The sequence below is a fragment of the Aythya ferina genome (genome assembly GCF_964211825.1).
Source record: "Aythya ferina genome assembly, contig: HAP1_SCAFFOLD_88, whole genome shotgun sequence".
In the NCBI taxonomy this organism is placed as follows: domain Eukaryota; kingdom Metazoa; phylum Chordata; class Aves; order Anseriformes; family Anatidae; genus Aythya; species Aythya ferina.
This window is the reverse complement of record NW_028181427.1, coordinates 579,115-590,713: the sequence shown is the minus strand read 5'-3', so window position 1 is coordinate 590,713 and position 11,599 is coordinate 579,115. Positions and strand designations below refer to the sequence as shown.

Below are 11,599 nucleotides of genomic sequence, written 5' to 3'. Positions count from 1 at the left end.
ATGCAGTTGGCCTCAGCCCATCGGTGCAGCCTATCCAGATCCTCCTGCAGAGCTTTCCTACCCTCGAGCAGATCGACACACGCACCTAACTTGGTGTCATCTGCAAACTTACTGAGGGTGCACTCAATGCCCTCATCCAGATCATCGATGAAGATATTAAAGAGGACCGGCCCCAGCACTGAGCCCTGGGGGACGCCACTAGTGACTGGCCTCCAACTGGACTTGACTCCATTTACCACGACTCTTTGGGCCCGGCTATCCAGCCAGTTTCTAACCCAACGAAGCGTGCGCCAGGGGCGTGGCTGTGCGGCGGCCGCCGGCGAGATGGCGGTGGCAGGGGGCGGTGGCGGATCCTCGGCATCCTGCGCACCCTCCACCCGCGGCCTCGAGCGGCCCGACCCGCTGGCGCGCTTCACCTGCCCCGTGTGCCTCGAGGTGTTCGACAGCCCCATGTGCGTCCCCTGCGGACACGTGTTTTGCACACCATGCCTGCAGGAGTGCCTCAAGCTCAAAAAGCCAGTCTGTGGTGTCTGCCGCAGCACCCTGGCGCCTGGCAGCAGGGCTCTGGACTTGGAAAAGCAGTTCGAAGCGACAGAAACCACTTGTAACGGCTGCAACAAAAAGATGTTTCTCTCAAAGATGCGCAGCCACGCAGCTTCTTGTTCAAAGTACCAGAACTATATCATGGAAGGTGTGAAAGCTGTGACTAAAGAACCACTCCACAACACCAGGAACTTCCCCAATCGCTTCACCTTTCCTTGTCCATATTGCAGCAAGAAAAGCTTTGATCAAGAAGGACTAGTTGAGCACTGAAAAACATTGCACAGCATGGATGCAAAACAAGTGGTTTGCCCAATTTGTGCCTCGATGCCGTGGGGAGATCCAAATTACAGGAGTGCTAACTTCATGGAACACCTTCAGAGACGACACCGGTTTTCATACGATACTTTTGTGGTACGTGTTTCTTCATCCTTGGAATACGTGAGCCTGATGACTCTTAAAACCCAGCTTTTTTTATGTAGCCACTACTGTAAAATGTAGTCCTTGCAGATGGTATAATGCGAGAAGTTGAATTACTGTTAAGTCAGAGGAGGAGACAGCTGGTTTTGTGTTGTGTTAACCAATATGGCCCTGGCAGTAAAAGAATTTCTGTACCCTTCGTTCATAGGATTATGATGCTGATGAAGATGATATGATGGCACAGGTTTTGATGCGTTCTTTGCGGGATAAATAAAATAAAAAAGAAGACTAATTGTCAAACCAAGCTTCCATGAGAGGGAAATGGCCAGCATTCTTGCACTTCTCCCTGTCCATGCCAAGATGAACTCAGGCATTCAGAAATATGGAAGACTTTAATCTTAGTTTTGAATCCCCATTTGATCTTTTGGTATCATTCTTGTTTTTTATTAATATGACTATGTTGTTCAACCACGTAAGGCTAATTTTCTTTTTTGTTTCACACAAAGCTTATTTATAGGTCAGTGTGGAGGAGACAGTTCTGTTTTCCTTCACATCTGCCTGTTTTCTGATTGCTTTCTGCCAGTTGTGCTAGTTTGACTAAAGCCAGAAATACTCCAAATTGACTGGCATGAACTAGCTGGTAAACCTCTTCTTCCCCTGATCTTGTTTACATTTCGTAAATGATAGTATGAGAGGTGTCTTTGTGGCTCTTTTCCTTTAGTGAGACCCCTAGGTGCTAACTCACCAGATTAGTTCCTGTTTCAGCTGGCCTATGATGCCTGTGATTTCATGATGTTTACCAGTGTGTGAATTCTCACAGGCAGCCTCTCAATTATATGGAAAACATGTCTCCAGTATGTCTTCAAACTGCAACATTCCTTAGCAAAAATGTTTGAAGCTGAGTAAGAAACTAGTTCAAAACACTTTAGTTCTATACCTGATTACGATTTTGTTCCATACTTTGACCATAATTTCTAGCCTGCCTGGAAAACAGAACTTTGGTGTTAGCTAAAATGCATAACTTTCAACTGTTATAGCAAATATTAATCATTTGTTGGCCTTATTAAATTGGTGTTTAAAAAATCGGTTTTCTAGGAATCTTAAGCCTTATGCTTGTAGGGGAATTCAGAAGCTTTTTCAATATCCGTATCTTATGTCAACTAAAAATTTCATATATATATTCCTAGTTGTTCCATCCCTCGAGGCAAGCTGGTAGCAAAACTTATAACCCGTAGCACTTGCACAGCACTGCCTTCTGCATTGCAGATTCTAACAAGTATTTTGAATTCCTGTTTTTACTTAAACGTCGCTAAGGTAGCTGAAGCTGTACTTAGATTGTTTTCCATATACATACAGGATGGAGGTTTAGCTTTCAAAGAAAATGTAAAATATAAACAAGTTTGAATTCATAGACAATGGATACTTGATACTCAGTTATACACTTTCATTGTAGAGTTTCATTTTTAGTTTAACACTAATTGCACGGTCAATATGCTGAGATCAAGCAGTCTCAGAGACCCGAACAGAGCTTGGAAATTGGAGTAGTAGTGCTGAGATGTCTGGTCTCATTGAACTTGGCATGCCTGATTGGAGCAGTGGACCTGCATCACCACAGAACTGAGTACTAATCAATTTATTTGACCAATAAACTTCACACTCTGCAGACTGCAGCATAACCTTACCCCTAAGAAATGAAACGCACCCCAGCTAAAACATCTTGATTAAACTTTGTGTCCAGCAAGTTTGTGGCTTCTAATATATTTAACTTGGTTTTGGTGTGCTTTCCCTAATGTGGTAAGGCTGGTATAGATTCTCACTGAGGTATCTGCTTGGTGACTGCAATCTTAGTCTTAGGGAAAAAATACATCAGTGTGGGAAAAGTACTGTGTTATGGGGTTGGTGATTCCTAATGCTTGGTCTGTGAAGAGATTACAATGTGCTAGTGGTTGGGTAGGGATTTCTAGGTTCTGGCTATGACAAAGTTTTGTGATAAAGATTGGCCTGAGTCTAGATTTCTGCAACTGTTCTAAGTGCACTTCCATGCAATTCTGACATTCATAGGTATTACAGTTTTGCACCTACATAAAATCTGCTTGATCTTTGGGGAATGAAAAAAAAAAAAAAAGGATGATGACCTGTTTAATTTACTGTGAACACGTTAATTTATCCTGAAAACTAGTAACTCAATGCCAAAACAGGTGATTCTAAACGATAGTTGAAACCAATTTACTAAGCCTGATATCAGCAAGTGGTCTGTGTTAACTTACCTATTTTTTATGTCTTAAAATGAGTCTTGTCCTTAAAAAGCTTGTCCATTATGACTACTCATGGAAGAAAGTCATGTGGAATGGAACAAAATTTACTGAACCGGTAAGTAAAACCTATATTTTTCTATTAGTTCCATTGTTTCAACTCTTCTGACGCTTATGGACAGCATAGATAACAGAGGGGAGATTGTGGTAATCGGAGCTACCAACAGACTGGATTCTATAGATCCTGCTTTACGAAGACCAGGACGCTTTGACAGAGAGTTTCTCTTCAAATTGCTAAATACAGAGGTGAGAACTTAAATTCAACATTAGTGCTACCATGGCAAAGTCCAACTTTATAGGGAAAAAAAAAATGACAACTTGAACAAAAGAGTGATATGTGGAGACACTGCCTTGTTCCATGGAGGGCAAATCTGGTACTGGATATATATGGTCAGGATGATACCACCAAGTAGTTAGTTCTATAACCAAACCTTTCATTCCCAAAGTTGTACCTGTTTACTTAATTCTCTACCCTCAGCCCGCAGGATGGGGGAGAGACGACCACCCAGTAGCCCCATGCTGGCCTGGGTGGAGCCCGAGGCTCGTCAGGAGAACACAGCTCCCACTGAACACCATGGGCCGCTGTTGAATGGTGAGCGAGGGCCCCCGTCAGGGGGAGCAGGGCTGGGGCTAGGGAGCGGGGGGGCCAGCAAGAGCACCCTGCTCAGCGTCAGGACCAGCATGGCAGCCCAGCCCCCAGACACCCCCAGGGAGGTTGTGCCAAGGGAGCAAGCACGGGGCTGGAGGGAGGCCAGAGCTCCTTCCTCTCCTCCCTCCTGCCTTTGGCCACCCTCTACAACCCTCCTTCTTCTCCTGCCTTCTTAGAAGCTGACAGCTTATGTAATACACAATAAATGTTTGTTCATTGTCTTTTGTATTACAAAAACAAGGAGTTCCGTTTGAGGAGCGGGAGTTGCGAAAGCTCCCTGCTGAAGTAAGGAGCTGTATAATACTTGGCTAGACACTATGAAAATTCTTTTGCTTAATGTAACAAAAAAGAGAAGGCCCCTCCCCTTCTCTCCTTCTGCATCTCAGCTGCCTCTTTTGTTCAAAGACACTGTTGCAAAGCTCATGTAACCACCTCCTGATAAGTTGCTAAACTAGTGTATCAACATCCTGCCTTCCTGTCTCACGCTGGCCCAACATGACCAAAAAAAAACAAAAAACAAGTTGAACCACAACGCCGAGGAAGACTATGGCCTTCATCTTCACAACCACCAGAGGGACAGAGACGACCCCCTACCAACAGTGCGCGCAGTCGCAGAATATACCAGATGTGCTGCGTAATCCCGGAATTACCAAAATATAAAAAGGGACCCTGGCGGGGGTGAGGTGCGCGCCGTTGGCAGAGCTGAGACTCCCCGGCCGCCCAGCGCTGTTTTGCTTGCTGTTGCTTACTCAATAAATTCCTTTCTATTATTAATGCAATGCTCTCTGAAAATTAATTAAGGGGGCAACTTCTACAACCCTCCTTCTTCTCCTGCCTTCTTAGAAGCTGACAAGTTAGCTGTCTACAAGAAAGAAGCGGAGAGCTTGCACAGCATTATGTCCTTCGTCAGCAGCACGCAACAGGTAGGTGTGGCCTTGCCATGGTGGCTGTGCCTGTGTCTCCTGCGGGTCGCGCAGCTCTGCTGCCAGGATGCTGGCGGGCTGCTGGCGAGGCAGAGCTGCCGCCCTCCAGGAGCCCCGCACAGCCCTGAGCCCCTTGAGGCTTTGGTCCTGCTGCCGGCCATGGGTCTCCCCTCTCACACTCCCCGTTGGTCTCTCTGCCACCCGGCTGCCAGGATAAAGACCTGAAGATGAAGTTCCTAAGGAGCATCATCAGCGTCTGCAGAACTGCCAGAAACTGTGGCCTGTGGTGCGGCCTCGATGCCTTCTGCAACAAATACCAGCTGATATTTGTTTTTGGTATTTGTGAGCAACTTTGTTTCTCACAGGGGGACTACCCCCGTGCCGCCCAGCGCTGAATAAACACACCTACTTTACAATCTTATGGATTGTGGAGTCCGTTTTCCACAAGCCACCTCTCCTAAGCCATTCCCCACCACACCACCTAAAACCCTTACAGCTGCCTACTATGGTAGAGGCTGGAATGCTCAGCACACCATGCAAAGGATTCCCCGGCCCTGCACGTGTTGTTGGAGTTTTAATGGAATGCAGGCGTTTGAAGGTTTTGTGCCTCTCCCTGGCTTAGGAGAGGCAGCAGCACAGTGCCCGCCGGCACCAGCTCGATGTCAGCTGCTCCCTTGGACGTGTCAGGATGAAGATGGTCTGAGTGGCCAGAGACACAACACTTTCCTCCTCGTCATTCTGCAAGGGCTGGAGGACTGCAATGGAGAGCAACAGAGCAGAAATGAAACCCACCTGTCTGCAGAGACTGCGGGCAGAGCCTGCCACCCCTCCACCCGTCACTTCCCGCAAAGACACAGAGGGACCAAGGGGTTAGAGTCAGAGAATCATTAACTATCCTGTGTTGGAAGGGATCACTGAGCCCAACTCCTGACTGCACACTGGACGGCACAGGACTTAACACCACATATCCAACAGCTTTGTCCAAATGCTTCTTGAACACCCACAAGCTCGGGCACCATGCCTGCTTGCCTGGGGAGCCTGCTTCAGTGCCCAACCACCCTCTCAGGGAGGAACTTTTCCCCAAAATCTGATCTGAACATCCCCTGACCCGGCTTTAAGCCACTCCCTCGCCTCCTATCACCGGTCGCCTGAGAGGAGAGCTCGGTGCCTCCCTGTCTGCTCCCCGTCACAAGGAAGTTGTAGACAGACGTGTTTTGCTGTTAACATACTCCAGAAAAGCCCTTTCTCTTAGCCACCCCGGTACTGGCCAGCTTCAACCCCAGCCGAGCTTTTGGCCATACAAACTTTCTCCCTTCCCTCTGAAAAAGGTGAATGCCCCCTGCCCCATTGGTCGTGGACCCACACCCCGCTGCCTTCACTCACTGCTGCAGATTTCATGGATCTTCCTCTCGCTCTGGTCCTTGCAGTGCTGTGCGGCAAGACCTAGGCACAAAGCTGCTGTCAGAAGCCTGCAAGGCGCCCCCCAGGCCCACTCGCATGGGGACCCAGTCCCGGGGGGGACTCTAGGGACACTGGGGCTGGCAAAGGCTGACAAAAGAGGGACCCTGGGGGCTGTGGCTCACCGATGAATCTGATGGCTGCCTCCCGCAAGGCGACCTGAGTGTGCTGCAGGTACGGCAGGCTCTGCTGCAGGTATTTCTCCACCTTTCTCTTGTCCTGCATGAGCTGGAGAGAGCGCAAGGTTACGGGGCTTGCAGACCCTGCCCAGCTGGACAGACCACTCCCTCCTGCCAACACCCCCCCTTCCCCTCAGGCCATTCCCATCTCCCAGCCACGAGCCCTGTGGGGCTGGGGTTTTGAGGTATGGAGAGAGCTGTTGTCTTTACCAAGCACTCTGCGATCCTCCAGGTCTGCTCTGTCTGCGCCAGGTGCTTGAGTTTTTCCTGCTTCAGGAAGTTTGCAGCGGTGACAAGGGCTTCCAGGGAGGCCTGCAGAGCAGCAGAGGCTGAGATGGCACCAGAGCCCAGGGAAGGGGACCTGGCAGCCCCCACCTCTTGGCAGGGCTGCAGGCCTTTCCCAGCCCACGGTGGGATAATGCAGTGGGGGGTGAGTGTGAACTGCGTTTGGCATAAGGAAGGAGGGGAGCTGTGCCCCCATTCTCCATGACGCAGGCGGCTGCACCCCGAAGGGACACACATGCCAAGTGCCCAATTACCTTCAGCCCTGGCCCCGGACACCCAGGCAACCCCTGTGGTGTCAGTCTGCTAGTCCCTCTAGTCAGGTATGCCATACGCACCTTGGCCACGCTCTGGGTCTGGTCACTCAGGTGAAAAAAGAGTGGGAGCAGGCTCCTCTGCACGACCTTCTTCAGCTGCCTCTTGTGGCGCCACAACGCAGCCTGCATCACTTTGTTGTAGAGGCAGATGGAGAGCTCTTGCAGCTGGCTGCACTCCTGGTAGGAGGAAGAGAGGAAGACTTCAGCAAGAGCTGCTCCCTGCCCGCGGTGAGCAGGGGCGTTAGGGTGGCTGACGTGAACGGAGGTGCTACAGAATCAGAGTGTGCTCAAAGGAGCTGTGGCCAGATCTGTAGCCACAGTGAAAGGACGCAGCCCCACTAGAGGGAACGTAAGAGGCCTCCTTCACGGGGGGCAGCTGTCATGAGAGTGCCCATTTGTGGGCTCAGGTCCCGCAGCAGCCTTACATCGTTAAACAGTGGCAGGATGTCCCCAGCCACTTGCAGAGCGATGGAGCTGGCCTGCTTCCTCTTCACGTGGTCCATCACGTTTCCGATGAGAAGCAGGGCCTTCATCTTGGTGTCAGCCCTGGCAACCTGCAGGCCCTGAATGATGCCTGGCAGCAGCACGGGAAGTTTTCTTGCCTGGAGGAAGGACAGAGTTTCCGTTTGGTGAAACGATGAAAGGCCACCCTGGGCAGAAGCCTGTGGTGCCAGAGCACCAGGCTGCCATCTTGCTCGCGCAGAGGCAGCACGACGAAAAGGAGGGCAGCTGAGCAAAGACTCTGTGCCCCCTTTCGGACCCGCCCCAAAAGGTACATGGCATGCATGGAAAGCTCCCCAGAGAGCCGCTGGGCCCCTCCATGGCCAGCTCATTTCTTGGCCATTTCTTCTGCGCCACAGAGCTGCGGGCAGAGCAGAGCTCTCCCAGCTGGCCGGGAGCAGGCCATGATACCTTCAGGACAAAGGCCCACCGGCCTTCACAGTAGTGTGCCCTACTCACCATGACAGGTGTCTCTGACGCTCGGAGGAGAGCGCTGAGCACCAGCGAGTGCGTCACTCGGTTGGGATGCTTCAAGAGCCTCTGGAGATGGTGCAGGGCCCCCGAGTCGTCTTCTCCAACATCTGGGTGGGCCAGCAGCTGAAAGGAACACAGCATTGAGAGACTGTCAGAGGCTGCAGGCAGCTCCCGGCTCTCCCGGCGCCTCAGGCCAGGGGCCCCGGGGCCAGGCAGCCTGTCCTGGGGCAGCTGTGGCTGTGGAGGGCCGCAGGGCCGCTGAGTGCCCTGTGCCTGGCAGCACCCAGCAGCCTTTCTTTGCTTGCTGCTCCCGCACGGACGTCCTGGAGGAGCTGCCAGTTTGGGGGTAGATGGGCAGAGGCACACACACGGCCCTGAAGAGGAGCAAGGCCTCGTCCAGTAACTCACCGCCAAGTGAGGGATGCAGTTGTCCTCTGAGATGAAGCCCGGGAGCCTGCGCAGCTTCTGCTCCTGGAGCACGCTAAGTGTCTCCCTCAGGACATTCTCCATCGTCTGGTGCTGGGAGAACATGGTTTCCCACATGGCCAGGGCAGCGCTGCAAGGACGAAGCACTCAGTCAGCAGGGCACACTCCGCCCCAGCGCCGTGGCCTGCACAGGCCCCGCAGGCCCCAGGCTGTCCTGCAGCCCTGGCCCTGCCGCCCCCCTCCCTTGGGGTGCCCTGGGAGCCTTGTCCAGGCAAGCAGGAGAGGGCAGAGATGACGTTCCCTGTGGTGGCAGGGATCCTGGCTGGCTTGCTCAGCTCTGGCTGCCCTGGCTGTGGCCAAGGAACCACGGCTGGCAAGCATGGCGGCGTGGAGGGCCCTGCTCTGGAAACGCAGCGTGCAGTTTGCTGTGGATGTGTCAGGCGGATGTGTCCTGTCCCCTCCCCTCCCATACAAGAAGCCCTGAAGGTTGGCATGCCTGTCAGATGATGGCGAGATCTGCAGCAGGGTGCTGGCCACCTCCCTTGGCCGCTGGTTGGCCAGCCAGAGGATGAGGATGTCCAGGCTGCGCCGGGCTGATGTCGTGTTGATGCACTCCACGTGTCTGTAGATGCACCTCACGATCTCTGGCACCTGGAGAGGCAAAAGTGGAGTGCAGACGTATTTTCAGCCACTACTCACACAACTGCCCTTCCCATCGCTCTGGGATGGCTTCCAGGGATTGCCTGAGGTGCCTGAGAGGGCTGGACGTGGCAGGGAGGAAGCGGGGCCTGACATGGGCTAACGGGCAGGGCAATCCAACTACAGGCCACTTACGTCGGTCAGCCAGGAGGCAGGGTCTTCGATGGCCATATCCAGAACAATGCCGGCCTCCTGCTTGTCGTATATGTTGGAGTCTCTCAGGGCTTCAATGACCTGGAGGATGACGTCTGTCCTCTGAGACTGCTGGAGGTATTTTCCAAAGTTCTGCAAGGAGGAAGGGACGTAAGACACGTTGCAGCAAGTGCCCTGATGGTGCTGCAGAACTGAGCGGTGAGAGCAGCTCTGGAGACAGATGCCTGGCCGTGCTGGCAGCAGCGCCCACGGGAAAGCAGGAAGCAGGGGCTGCAGTCCCTGCGTGGTGGGGGCTGAGAAGAGCCCTCGGGGTGAGGGACCAGGGTTGGAGGCACGGGCCCAGGGTGCTGGCCCTGCAGATATGTGGGGCTTGCCGGTGGCCAGGAGGGCCAGGAGGAGCTGCTGCTGTGAGGCTGGAGTACCGCCTATGGAGAGGTCCTACTCAGGGACAGCAGGACCGCGCGGGCCAGAACAGCGAGGCCACACCAGCCGCACTGATGCCGGAGCCCTGTGTTCCCACAAGTCTCCTGCTGCTGCTGGGACAAGTGTGCCAGGAAGGGAGGAACTCATTACCGTGGCAATGTCCGTGGTAGTGGGCGAAGGAAGCCACGGTACGGCCTTGGCTTTCCCTTGAGGCTGTTGACTAGCTTCTGGTGCTGTTCTTCCTAAACACGGCAGCGGAGGGGGACAAAAAGAAGAAGATTCACAAGGACAAGCCACTTTTGTTAGGAGGCTTACCAAGTGGCGAAAAGAGCTTTTGAGTAGGAATGGCTGAGGAGGGCGGAGATGCTGCAGAGCCCTATGTTAGCACTATGTTAGCACTATCTGAGCTGCATAAAACCGTGCATGTGGTTCACTAAACCTTCCAATTCTTCTTAGATGTGAGAACATTTCACCACCAGGAATGGGAGGCAGTGTTGGACAGAGATGGAAAGCAAAGGCAGACAGCTGATGGGAGCAACGGAGATGGCAAGAGAGCAAGGGGTGACGTGTGCCTCAGGGGTACGCATGCAAATGCTCCCAGCCTGGGACACGCAAAGGAACGAGAGCCCTGCGTGCAATCGCACAACTAAAACGCTCTTGGCCTAACTGAGGTGTGGGGGGTGGCTCGAAGGGCTGGAGCGCTGTAGTGCAGGGATACGAGGGGTACATACAGGGATCCTCTCTCTAGGAAGACCGCTCTAGAGGTCTCCACAAGAGCGCTCCTTGGCACTACTTAGGAAAAGAAGCAAGTGCCTCAGGCAGTGCCTGTGTCTGGAGGGGAAGGAAGCCCAACACAGCTTCTCTTACTGTTTGTCTGGAGGAATCGGAAGAGGTAGTGAAGGGCATCCAAAGCCTCCCATCGTAGCTGCCAGTTCTTGCAAGTGTGGCAAAGGAGGAGCCATCCCACCAACTGTCCCAGGAGCGGCACATTGCACTCTGTGCATCCGTTCGTGGGTCCTCCATCGGCGCTGTGGTCCTGGGTGAGGGAGACAAGGAGGGAAGTGCTGTGGGAGGCAGCTGGGGCCGAAGTCCTGGAGCCAAGAGTGTGCCCAGGGCTGGGTCCCAGGTGAGTCAGCAGCCTCGGCCATGCCTGCTCTCCCACCGTGCTCCCTGGGCGCTTGAGGCCTGCACAGGACGGGGGGCAGAGCTGGCGCCTGAGAGTGCTCTCAGGGACTGCGAACATCCCCCAGGATCGGGGTCCATGGGCAAAGGAGGGCTGAAGGCCCTTGCTTCAGGGCTGAGCCCTAGCTGAGGGTCTGTAGCCGGGCTTGCCTCGGCAGCACCCCTGAGCTGCAGGCTGATGTGGTCTGCGGGGAAGGGGAGGTGGGCTGGCTGGAGGGGTGCGTGGCTCCTTACCTCCGGTGAGAATCTTGTGGGTAGCCATCTGGTCAGCTTCACGGCCCTCCCCACGGCCCTCTCGCAAATAGCTTCGCTGTGGGAGCTGGCAAAGGGCAGCAGAATCTGTGAGGGGAGAAAGTGCTGGTCTGCCCTGGGAGCTGATGCCTTCTAAAGCAGGAGCATCAGTGCTGGGCTCCCGCAGCCCTCCGATCTCGGGAGGAAAGCGCCGCGGACAGGGAGGCAGGTGGACAGCAGCAGCACCAGTGGTGACCAGTGCAGTGCCTCGGAAGAGGGGTCCAATTCCTGCCGCTGCGTTGACGCAAAGGAAGCCCAGGAGCGCCATGGGCAAGGCTTTTCTCCGACACAGGAGGAGTCTGTGGAGGGGAAAGGTCTGCAGCCAGGGGATACGGGGCTGCCAGAAGACCTGAGTGGGCAGCCCCTGGTT

General features: G+C 53.6%; 1 pseudogene across 1 annotated transcript; it reads left to right on the top strand.

Moving 5' to 3' along the window:
- The first annotated feature begins 324 nt into the window (after positions 1 to 324).
- On the top strand, positions 325 to 1,431 carry LOC311428519 (E3 ubiquitin-protein ligase RNF114-like; annotated as a pseudogene). The gene is made up of 2 exons: positions 325 to 954; positions 1,169 to 1,431. The product of its transcript is annotated as an E3 ubiquitin-protein ligase RNF114-like (transcript).
- The last annotated feature ends 10,168 nt before the right edge of the window (positions 1,432 to 11,599 follow it).